The 12,054-nt window shown below is 58.5% G+C and overlaps 1 long non-coding RNA gene across 1 annotated transcript; it reads left to right on the forward strand.

Moving 5' to 3' along the window:
* Positions 1-7: 7 nt before the first annotated feature.
* On the forward strand, positions 8-1,396 carry LOC109395131 (uncharacterized). The gene is made up of 2 exons (XR_002126576.1): positions 8-336; positions 596-1,396. It is a non-coding gene; the product is annotated as an uncharacterized LOC109395131 (long non-coding RNA).
* The last annotated feature ends 10,658 nt before the right edge of the window (positions 1,397-12,054 follow it).

The following is a 12,054-nucleotide window of genomic DNA, read 5'->3' on the forward strand; positions in this document are numbered from 1 at the left end:
ACACATATTCATTCCCCCCAGTCCAGGGGATAAATGGAGAGACCTCTGCCATAATGACCTCCATTACAGGACTCAGACCCTAGTCTACGAGAGTCCAGGAGGGCTGGAGGAAGTCATTAGGAACTGACCACGCCCCCAGCACACTGGGCAGAGTCCATTTTCCCAGGGCCATCCCCACCCCCTTGGTCAGAACGGGGCTCCTTACTCTTGCGGAGCCTGCCCAGCACACCCTGTACCCTTCTTTCACTCTTGAACCAGACTGAAGATTACCCTGGCAGCTGAGAGGACTTGAGCCCTCCTGAGAAAGGAGCAGTAGCTGGTCCCTCCAGATTACAGGTGCAGAAACTGAGTCACAGGCAGGCTCGGGCTCCAGCAGCCACGAGGACATGTCCCCAGGGAATCACCTGCCCATGTATAGCACTAGGCACAGGGGCCATTCTGCCACCTTCACTCCCAGGGCCGTCCCTGCTCCCCTCCTATACCCAGGGTGATGGGGAGGGGCAGGGATGGCTGGGCTCAGGGGAGCATGAAACACCATCCAACTCATCCGTCTGGGGTGAGGGAAGTGGCAGATTTTCCCATATTTTCATTTCAGCTGTTCCTGGGCATCCTGAACTTTGCACTCCAGTCTGAGGGCTCCAAAGAATGGCTGCCATGGCAACCGTTTCCATGTTTTTGTCACCAAGGGACTCAACACTCAGTGTGAACTCTGATGGGGGGGTGGGGAGCCTTCCAGCCCAGAGAAGTGGCTGGGCCATGTATGTTTGACTGAGCAGATGAAGGTCACCGTGGCAACTGAGTGCCCCTTAGCTAAGCAAGGGGGAGCCGCCACCCCCCGCTTCCCTAAGAGCCCCTGTTTCCTCTCCTCTGGACTGAGCTGAATACAGAATGAGCCTCCCTCAGGATGTGGCTGTTTCCCTGCATGGGACCTCAGACCCTGGCCCAGCCACAGTGTCCCCCAGCTGGGGTGGACAGGGGTGGCCATGAGGATGCTGCAGAAGGCACCTCTGGCTGGGGCCCCGGAGAAGGCAGCTTTGATCCTAGGCACTGAGCATCTATTGGTGTTATGAGCTGAACTGTGATCCCCAAAATTCCTATGTTGAAGTCCTAATTCCCAGTACTTGGGAATGTGACAGTATTTGGAGATGGAGCCTTTAAAGAGGTAATTAAGATGAAGTGATTCGAGGTGGGCTTTAATCCAATATGACTGGTGTCCTCATATGAAGAGATCAGGACACAGACACACAGAGGAACAATTACGTGAAGACACAGTGAGAATGTTACATCTGCGAGCCAAGGAGAGACGCCTGAGAAGAAACCCACCCTGCAGACACCTGAATCTAGTACTTCCAACCTCCAGAACGGTAAAAAAATAAATCGCTGTTGTTTAAGCCTCCCAGCCTGTGGTGCTTTGTTCTGGCAGCCCTAGAAAACTAATACAGTTGGAATCAGTTACTTGGGATGTTGGGCCTCGGCTCAGGGCCAGGTGGGAGGCAGACCTGGGGAGGGCCCCCAGCCATGCTCAGAAGAGCTGGCTGGACAAGGTCGGGCTTTGGGCTGGCCCTCCAGGCCCGCAGGGGCCCTTCTTACTTGCGAGAACAGGACCCTGCACAGCAGGAGGACTCACCTCCTGCCTCACCCTCCCTGGTCTGGAGCACCCCCCTTCCCTCAAGGAATGTCCTGGAACACCAGGATCCGCATCCAGAGCAGCCCCCACCCCACTTCCCCAGGCGTGGCCAGCACAGGCCTGAAGGGGACCCGCTTAACACTGAGATCACAGCCCAGAGGGGTACCCACCCCTGGACACCTTGCTGTTCTAGAGAATCCAAGGGTCAAAGCAGGGGACACCAGTCAGTTGGGACAAAGCCCTGGCCCTTGTCCTCTTACCACCTCAGCAGCTCCCAGCAGCTCTGTGGCCATGGGATGAGACAGCACAGGCCCGGGGGCAGGGGTAGGGGAGGGTGGTGGTAGGAGTCGTGTGATTATGCTGGAAAAAATCCACATTTCCGCTGCCCTTGGCAACGCCTCTGCACATTACACAGCCCACCAAGTATGAACTGCACACGCAGTGCACGGGCCAAGTCCCCACAGTGCACACACAGCTGAAAATATTCAAAATACACATTGAAACAGTGACCTCAGGCAGAGCTGCTCAGCACGCTCCAGGCGCGCTCAGCACGGCACGGCATGGCACAGTGCCGGGACTGCCACCACCTCTGACGGCCCTGCTGCTGGGAGCCAGGAATGACCGGGGTCTCCTGGGAGCCATGCATCACCCAACCGGGGCTGGGCACAGTGGCTGTGGGCAGTTCTGCCCATCCCAGGACCATGGCCCCCCAAGGGTGGGCCCCTTACACACACACACACAACACTCACGCCAGGCCAATTAGTCTTGGACCTTAGGACTCCTAAGCCCCCACTGTCCTCTCACTGATGTAGTCCTAAATAGACCTCAATGAGGCCAGAACATGGGGCCCTGGTAAGGATCCCCCACCCTGTTTTCAGAAATGAGGGAGATGCGACGACCCTCAGGAAGGCCAATTGTGAGATGGGACCAAAGCGATAAGAGACGCTGAGACTCCTTAGAGACTGGTCTGCAGGAAGAGGGTCCCAGCACAAAGCCAGAGCCGATGTCTCTAAAGCGGAGACAAGGGAGTGGCTGAGGCAGACGCTGGCCAGAAAGGTGCCCCTGGCCCCCAGCCCGCTAGCGAGGGCTCCAGCTGGGTGGCTGCTGCAAGTGAGCTGCTTTGCTTGTTCCACAGGGCTCTGCTCTCAGTGCAGACAAAAGCAGGCTTCGGGGTGTGGGAGATGGAGCCCAGGAGGCGGGATGGATGAGGCTGGCTCCAAAAAGCCCAATGGAGCTGTGGCAACCAGGGCTGTCCCCAGCAAGCTGTGGAGGAAATGCATCTGCAGGATGGAGCAGACACACACAGAAAAGCAAGGAGAGAGGGTGAAGGCTCCAGACAGCGAGGTCTCCAGGTCCCAGGAGCCAGGCTGCACAGTGTCTCCTGGCCTTGGAGTCCCTGGGCTGCCAGTATCTGTGCAGCAAACCCTCCTTTCCTGACGCGGGCCTGCAGAGCTGTTAGCAAGACTGCAGGCAGGCCAGGGCAGCAGCCGCCCCCTGCAGCAATTGCTGGGTTCACAGGAAGGCTTTTCATGCAAGGAAGCCTTCTCAGCCCTGGGTTGGGCTGTGAGCACTGACTCCGCTGCTCTAACTCAAGCCTGCTGCTCTGGTTGGCAGGGGCAAGTGCCTCGCTTTCCCTTGGCAGAAGCCTGCGCCTGGCTCTAGAGGGATGGCTGTGACTCCAAGGAAGCAAGAAGGGGGCTGAGGGCCAGCCAGGTCCATGGAGGCCAGAGTCAGCAAGAACAGCCTGTGCCAACAACATTGGACTGGTTCTGTCTGAGGGGCAGGGGGCTAGACGGCAGGCCCTGGGCAGACTGCGGGTCCTCGGTTGCTGTTTGCTGCATCCCCAGCAGGGGTGCAAGGCCCCTGCTTGTCCTTCCATAGGAGCAGACCTCCGGCCATCCTTCCCAGGGTGTCTCAACCTCTACAGAGCCCCAACATTGGGAAATGATCAGGCCGTCAAAGGCAGCCTGAGAAGTGGGAAGCTCCAGGTCCCATCCTGCACTCTGATTCCTCCAAAGGGGGGTGTGCTGCCCTGGGCAGCTCCGTCCTCTGTCCACAGTCCCATTCATTCAAAGGCTGCCATCCTTCCCCCCCAGCTCCAGCCCTGGCCCAGGAGACCTGGAGTCTGTCATCTCTGGGCTCTCCAAGGACTCAGCATGGCCACCACCTTGGACAGTTAGTGGCAGGAGGCAGGTCCCAGCTGGAATCAAAGCCCAATCTGCTGGCTGGACCTGGGGGAGTGGCCTTGGCAAAGGCGGGATGAGGGGATGGGGGGTGGGGGTGCCGGCTGTCCTCTCCCCACAAGCCCTGAGCACTGGGACACCTCTGCAGGGAGGCTTCCTGCGTTCTGGAGGTCTCCTAGATTTACGGGCTGCTCAGGGTGGGCCCCCAGGGATTTCTCAGCAGCTGCCCCTCCCAAGGAGGCTTGGGTGGTCAGCCCCTGGCCTCCCCCCTCCCAGCCATACCTTCCTGTTGGGCCAGTCCAACTAGGGAAGGCTTGTCACCCATCTGCCTCAGAGACAGCAGCCAGGATGAGTGGGGGGAGGACACTAACCCCACAGAAACCATTAAAACCATGCAGCCCCATAAATCTCCCAACATAGAAAGCGTGTCATGAGTTGCAGCTGCTTTCATAAAATGCAGCTCTGACCACATGTTTCCCAGTCCCCTGTGAAGGTAAGAAACCGCTGAGCAGGGCCAGGTCCTGTTCTCAGGGAAGCTAACCTGCCTGCCTCGTGGCTGGGCGAGCACATGGAGTGAGAGTACCGAGCTGGGGGTGCAGGGTGGCAGGGCAGGGCCAACATACCCAAGACGGGGTGTCACAGCAGCCCCTGCCCAGGTTTTGTTAAATGAGGTGGAGGGCTGGAGGTTCGCTGTGGCCAGCCCGGGCCACCAGCCACAGCCAACCTCACCCCTCCCCTGCCAGGAATCCCAGGGCTGCCAACCCCTGCCACACCCCCAAAGCCCCACCTCAGAACTTGAATAAGGCAGGCACACACCACTTGGAGTTGGCTGAAGGCTTCCCCTGCTTTCATCCTCAGTCAAAGCAGGAATGGTATGCTTCTCTCTCGCGGAACCAATAGTGCTATGGAGGCTGCCTCAGTTTCCCTTGCCAGGTCTTGGTGCTTAAGCTCTGTTCTTGGGAAGGGAGAGGGGTTAGGTGACCGAGACCAGCAGATTGCATGGGGAGCCCCAGAGTAAGGGACATCGGGAGATCTGGGAACGGGAGAGCTAAACTCAGGAAGACATCAGCCCTGTTCCTTGGGAGATGGTCATGGTCTGGCCACCTACATCCTCAGCTTGAAAGCGAGAAGAAATCAGGGGACTGGCCACCCTGCCGTGCAAGAGGCTCAGGTAGGAGAGTGGACCTGGGCCCTGTCCTGCCCCAGCTGGGAGTCCTCATCACTGGGGCTGGTCCCTCCCACAAAGCAACCTAACGGAGGGAAAGCCTGCCTTCCAGGAAAGACACCTCAGGCTGCCTCCCTCTCCTAGTCAGGAGGAACCGAAACAGCCTGGGGGACTCCTGATCCAGTTCTTGTCCCCCCCACCCCCCACACCCACCACGGGCAGGGCCAGAGCTGCCAGAGCGTCATCCTGGAGAATTGCGGAGGCTCCCCTTTCTGGACAGCCTAACACAGCCTCATGACTGTGAGATGGCTGTGACTCCCAGGAGGCGAGAAGGGGACTGAGGGCCAGGTCCATGGAGGCCAGAGTCAGCAAGAACAGCCTGTGCCAACACTGGATGGTTCTGAGATGTGCCACTACCCACACCTGCCTTCCCAGTGCAACCCGCCTCTCACCCCGGTCCCCCACAACACACACACAGAGGGCAACAGTGAGGGCAGGGCTGGCTGGCTGTGCCACCCAGCTGGGAAGGTCAAGCAATGAGTGCCCCCCTCCCCCTCAGCATCAGTGGAGTCACAGACTGGAGGAGGAGAAGGTGAGAGGCTCAGCTTCCCAATGTGGCCTTGGTCCAGCCTCCTCATCACCTCCAGATTCCTCAGGGCCCCTCAGCCTCCTGAACTCCCAGAAAGCCTGGTGTAGAGGGTACTCTGGCTGCAAATTTATACGCACTCCACAGTGGGAGTGTGGCCCATCTGAGAGCACCCCCAAACAACAGTCCACAACCCATTTTCCCAGCAAGGCTCAGGCCTCCAGTGAGCCCCTTTGCAGGGGTGAACAGCAGCCCCTCCTCCCCAGCTGGGCTGGCACTTCTGGCCTGCTCCCAGGACACCCCACACAAGCCCTGTCCAAGGAGGGGTGGGTACCTAGCAGCTACTTTGTTCCCCTTGTGTGCCCTCTGAATACCTCACTCTGTTCTAGCTTTAAGAGTCAAACCACTCTAGGGCCGGCCGAGTAGCACACTGGTTAAGAGCTGGCTTGGGATGCCAGAGGGCCCCAGCAGGGCCCCCAGCTCAGATCCCACATGCGGGCCAGTGACGCTGAGCCCTCTACAGCTAAGATGCTGAACAACAGCTCAACCTGGAGCTGGGCTGCCGTGAGTCGCCAGCGATGGCGTAGGCTGCAGCCCCTGTGGCCGTGGGTTGCCATGGGCTACCGTGTGTAGCCAGCAGCCAGCGTGAGCGGCCAGCAGCCGCAGTGAGCGGCGGTCCAGAAGCCGGCGACTGATCTGCCTCGCCCGGGAAGAGTGCAATGATGGTGCCAACTTGGGCCAGTGAAGCAACGTCCTCCACAACTAGACTGAAGAACAAAAGGACAGCAACTTGTCTGTTCCCTTTCCCTGATTCCCCAATAAAATCTTTAAAAAAAAGGAAAAAAAAATAAGAAAGAGCCTCAGGCCCAGAAACAGGAACCAAAGCAGGATCCAGACCGGATACCAGAACCCTGCTGGGGGAGGCTGCAGACCTGGGGGGGGGGTGACCCTTAGCCCGACACATTCGCCTGGGGGAATCAATTTAGGTGGCCTTGAAAAGGTGTTCCTGGTCTTATGCCACACATCTGCAGCTCAGCAGGTTGCAGGGGAAGGTGTGGAGGCCTCAGGTGTGGTGGCTGGGCCCGCCCCACATGTCCCATCTCAGGCCTGAGCCCCCATAGACAGGTAAAGCTGGCACGTGTATGAAGACTGTGGGCAGGTCTTACAGAGGAAGCCTCGGGGGCAGCAACTGCGGTGCTGGGGTCCTTGGTGCCAAAACACTAGTCCCGGGGTGGGGGGCATCGGAACCCCCAAGATCCACCCCACTGGGGAAAACGCCCATCTGAGACCAGCATGGGTGGGAGGAGTGCTCTGTGATTCCAGAGACAGGTCCCTGGTGAGCGGGGAGAGGACAAGTGTTGCCTGGCTGTTGGTGAAGCATGGCCCCTGTACCCCAGCCCCGGCTGCAGCATCTCTCCCGGCCCTTTGGACAGATCTCCACCTCCCCCAGCCCAACTCTGCACCTCAGTGTCCCAATCTGTGAAATGGGAGGAAATACCTTTCATTAGATGGTTTTTGTGGCCCCTTAGAGCCTTCCCTATCTCCCTCCCCCTTTCCTAAAAATAAGATGTTCAGAGGAGGGAAAATAGCGTGAGGAACAGGCAGAAGCTCCAGGCGGGGGACATAGGAGGGCCTGGAGCTGCCAGACCCCCAGGGCAGGCCTCTCTAGAGCCCACCATTCTGCAACTGGCTGGGATGGGGAGTGCCAGGAGGCCCAATTCTGGGCTCCCCTGTCTGTGGGGATGGGAGTCACTGTTCTGGGAAGGGCTACAGTGCACCCCACCCACCTACGGCAGGAGGGCCCCATCTGTGCAGCGCCCTGTGGGATCAGGGGCTTTTATGTCGAGCTGTCACTGGGGCCCCCAGCCGTCCCCGCCCAACCTGGTGGTCACCCGCATCCCGCGACCCTAGGCTGACTCATGTGGACCCAACTCCACATCTGGCCTCCATATGGGGCTGGCCCTCCCGGACGGGGGGAGGTCACATCTGGCTGGGAAATTGGAGGATCCCCAAGGGGCCAGTGACCCCCAGGGAAGGGTCAGTGAGCCTCTGCAACACCATGCCATGCACTGCTGGCTGGTCTGCGTCCTGCTCCCTGGAGCTCGGGGCAATGCTGGAGGGTGGGGGTCTGGCTTCTCCCAGCCACCACCACCAGCTGCCTCCCAGCCTCAGCCAGGGCCCTGCCACCTGCCTGGCTCCCTAGGCAGCCCTCCCTTTGGGGGACATCCCACAGGGCATTCCTCTAACATCTTACTCACCCCGAAGCCCAAAAGTCACAGCATGCTGCAGACGCAGGCACTGTGTCCCTAAAACTGAATTGATAATCACCCGGTTCTCCACCCTTGAAGGGATTAATCCTGATCAGGAATAGCTATTGACCCCAAGGTCAAGAAAAGGAAGGGGAGGGGGTATAATGAGGGAGAGAAACCATCATTGGCTGAGACCCCATGTCCCTGGGCTAGTTGAAAAAAGAGAGGTCTGAGCGTGAGACTTTCCCCTCACAAGAGTCGGGCAAGGGCCAGGCATCAGCTGCCATCTCCACCAGCGCCACACAACCCATGCCAGCTCCACGGTAACCTACAGTCATTCCCACCACACCCACCTCCACTGCTGGCCCCCATCCTCCATCACAGATCTGCCCATGAGCTTTCTCTACCACAAGGCCATGCTCCTCACCAGAATGGTTGTGCCAACCCCACCTCTACCACCATCACTGACATCCCTGCCATCATGCCCATCACCTCGGCTCCATCATCTCCAACAGCCCCCCTCACCGTACAGTTACCCCAACACCATGGTGATCCCATGTAGATGTCTCTGGGGCCTCCCATCTGAGGCTTATCCAGAGCTGACAGTCAAGGGTCCTACCAGGGAGCCAGTTCTTCAGCCTTCTAAGAGGCTGCTGTGCCCACTCTATGCTGCCAGAGGCTCAGGGCCTCCCTCGGCACAGGGGAGGAGAAAGACCTCGACCTTGGAGTCCCTGATCTTGGGCATGTTATTTCATCTTGTTGAGTCTTGACATCCCATTGACAGAAAGAAATTCCTGCTTCAAAGGTGCTTTTGAGGATTCAATACGGATGAGAATGAAGACTGTGAGGTGCCCGGTCCAGGGCCTGCAGGGGAGGGAACAGTTACTGGCCCAGCAAGGCTCTTGTCTTGGGTTCCCACTGCCCCAGGAGGTACCAGGGCACAAAAGGGTATTTTGCTATAAATCGGAATTCACTTAGGTCCCCAGGCCCACCTCTGCCACGGAGCCCCCAAGAAAGCACACACATACACATGCAGCCTAATGAACCCAGCGTCTCCCCACAGGTGCCAATAGAACTTCCCCTTTGAGTTGGATCCTCAGAAATAATCCTTGTGGGATCTTAGGAGGAATACTTGAGACAAATCATCTTGTGAAAAGCATTTTGATTTTTCCATCCGGTGGTGCCAAAATGTCTTTCAACAAAATGGGTGACTAATAAACATTTCTGGGAACGAATAATTTTTCCAAGAACTGGCAAAAGTGAGATGATCTCACCTTTCAGAATGTGAGCTGTCTTCCCCGCTTTTTCTGAAACTCAGGGAGAAGGAAGAGGCAGGGGGCAGCACCCAGGCCACCAGAGGCTACGACTCAGGCAAGTGAGCAGGAGCCCCCGGAGATAACATGAGCCAGCCTGGCTTTCAGTGGGGTCAGAGTGCTTTCCGGACATGGACACGGACATGGCTGCTGAGGCCCACGCCAGCCTCTCCTTGATCCCCACCCCTGCACCCAGCATCCCACACTTGCTCTTCTCCCACTTCTCCAGCCTATTTCTACTTCTGTGCTTAGAGGCCTTTCTCCCTCTGCCTGGGATCCCTGCTTTGCCCAGTGCACACTGGCTATTGGGGCTCCCTCCTCCAGGAAGCCCTCCTCCCCAACCTCTTCGGAGGATGGGCTAGACCCTGCTTAGGCCCACCTGAGGCTGGACTCTGGCCACACATCCGCCTCCTATGTTCTCATCTGCATGTCTGTTCCCCTCCTAGACTGTAAGCTCCTTGAGGGGAACGGCTGGGGGTGGGGATGGGTGTGTGAGCAAGCAGGACATCTTGGGATGTGCACTGCTGTGCCTGTGGGGGGTGCCTGTGCACAGCGGCTGCGTGAGATGAGGGAGGTTGTGCAAACATGAGGGGCAGTGAGGACCTGACAGCGGTACCTCCAAAGGAGCACAGGGACAAGATGGAGTAAAGAGGAAGGAAGACAGAAGGGGAAAGGAAAAGTCAGGAGGCTGAGGGCCAGGGCCCAGGCCAGGGGGGGAGTGGGGAGGGCGCTTTGTAGGGCTGGGTGGGCTGGAAGGCCCAGCCTGGATACACGCGGGCATTCACTGGGGAGGTCACGGGAGCACGAAAGCAGGCCCCCTTCTGCCCCCTTCCACACCAGGTGAACGGAGAGGCTACAAGGGAGCGTTTCCCATACCAAGCCCAGGTGCCAGCCCCTGGTCAGGCCTGCCTGAGAACAAAGTGTCACTCTGTCATCCTCATCGCCTTGACTGGCAGAGGTTCTGGAGCCTGGGCCCCCAGTACACGTGCCGCAGAGCGGGCGACTCCAGCAGAGATGTGCTCTGCCTGTATTGGAGCGGCCGGGTGCAGACTTTGTGGGGAACGTGCATACCCTCGCACGCACACGCTCACACACACACTGTCACACAAGCACACTCACTCGGAGCACTTACACAAAGGACGGGTCCCTCCAAGGGCGGGTTTCCTGAAAAGTTGTCAGGAATTGCTAAAACACTTGAAAATAATAAAACTGTTTTCCGTGAACAACTGTCCCACACTTAAGCTTTCTCACTGGCGCTTTTTCAAGCATTTGCAAGGTGAGCTGGATTCCCCTAGAGGGCAACAGAGGACTGAGGTGGCCCCAGGAGAGGTGGGACGCAGTGACGGCCTCACTGTGGACCCTTGCCCTTGGAGATGGCGCCTGGTGGGGTGGGGCTGGGATATGTCTTATCTAGATGGAGGTCAGACGCCCGTGATCACAGATAAGGACACTGAGGCCCAGGCTGGTCAGGCTCCCTGTCTAAAGTCACAGAGCAGATGAGGAGTCCATGTCTCCAGGGCCAGGGCCCCTTTCCCTGCAGAAGGAGATGGGACAGGCCTCCATTCCCTGTCATGGAGTTTCTCTGGACAGATATGAGAAGCATGGCGGGGCTTGACCCTAGGGCCGCCCCCCACACACACACTCCAGTTCCTTCTTGTCCTGCTTGGTGCCCACCTCAAACCTACCCAGGCTGGGCCCTCTCTCATTGGTCAACAAGCCCAAGGGAACACAGATAAGGACCTGCACGCCCGCCCGAAGCCAGCCCCTGGGGGTTCCTCACTCCCCCACTACCCCCTGCCTTGTGTTCACCGTCTAGGTCAGTGGAGACCCAAATCTACGCTCTGCAAAGGCATGACATCAAGACCCTCATGAGCTGGCTTCAGAGGAGGGGCCTGCTCTTCACCCAGCAGGGACAGCAAACCCATGGTTCTAATGAGCAGCTTCTGGAATATCAGTGCCCTGGCTGTAAGGGAAGGAAATGTGTTTCCTAATTGGCTCCCCGCTGGGGTATCAGCCAGAGAGCTGCGATTATGCAGCCCCTCAGGACCTCCCTCCCCAGTCCTCCTTGGCTGGCATGGTCTGGCCAGACTCACCTACTCGCCTATCCCCAGGCCAGTGCTGTCCTAGTCCTCTTCCTGCTCATCTCACCCTGGGTCGGCCCAAGTCTACCCCCCAACCCCTCAGCCCGATTCCAGAGGGACACCCCTACTCACACTTCAGCCAGGGGTCCAGGGTCCCAACAAGATATACAGAAGATTTTCCACAAGGTCCTACAGCCAAGACCTGGCGCCCCATCCTCAGAGCCAGGCCTGCAGCTGCCGCTGGGCTGGCCTCCTGCTGTGACCCTGAGCCCAGCCCAGCCCCTGCGGGTGCCACTCACGCCTTCCTTAACAAGCCTCTCCCTGAGGCCCCACCCACCGCCCCACGCCCCAAGGAGCTGGGCTCTTGTAAGCTGTCTCCAGGAACCCCTGCAATCCCCTTCCTGACACTTCTTTGTCCTGTCTCCTGCCTGAATACTCAAGCCTAGATGCTGATGGGTGGGGATGCTCCCCAATGTTTAGGTAACCCCAAGAGTATCAGGGATAGGCCTGGGGACCAGAGACCCTCCAGTGTTTTGGGGGAATGGGAAGGGCAGGTCAGTTCTGGCCTTGGGGCAACAGGCCGGGGGGCATGGTTAGGAGGACATTAAAGCTGATGGCACAACAGCTTCGGACCTCGTCAGCTCCCTGAAGGCACACCCTGCTTTCTCTCCTGCATGTGCTGCTCTTCAAGTCTTGTCCGGCAGCAGAAATGTGGACAACTGGGCAGTGCCTGGCAGTGGATGTGGGGGCAGGAGCAGGGGTAGCTTCAGTGAAGTATGGAGAGGTGGACATGCAGGGCTGTTCCTCGTTCCTCTTGTCCTGGGGTTAAATGTGATGTTGGGGGGGGTGG

This window comes from Hipposideros armiger, unplaced genomic scaffold (assembly GCF_001890085.2).
Source record: "Hipposideros armiger isolate ML-2016 unplaced genomic scaffold, ASM189008v1 scaffold_457, whole genome shotgun sequence".
NCBI lineage: Eukaryota > Metazoa > Chordata > Mammalia > Chiroptera > Hipposideridae > Hipposideros > Hipposideros armiger.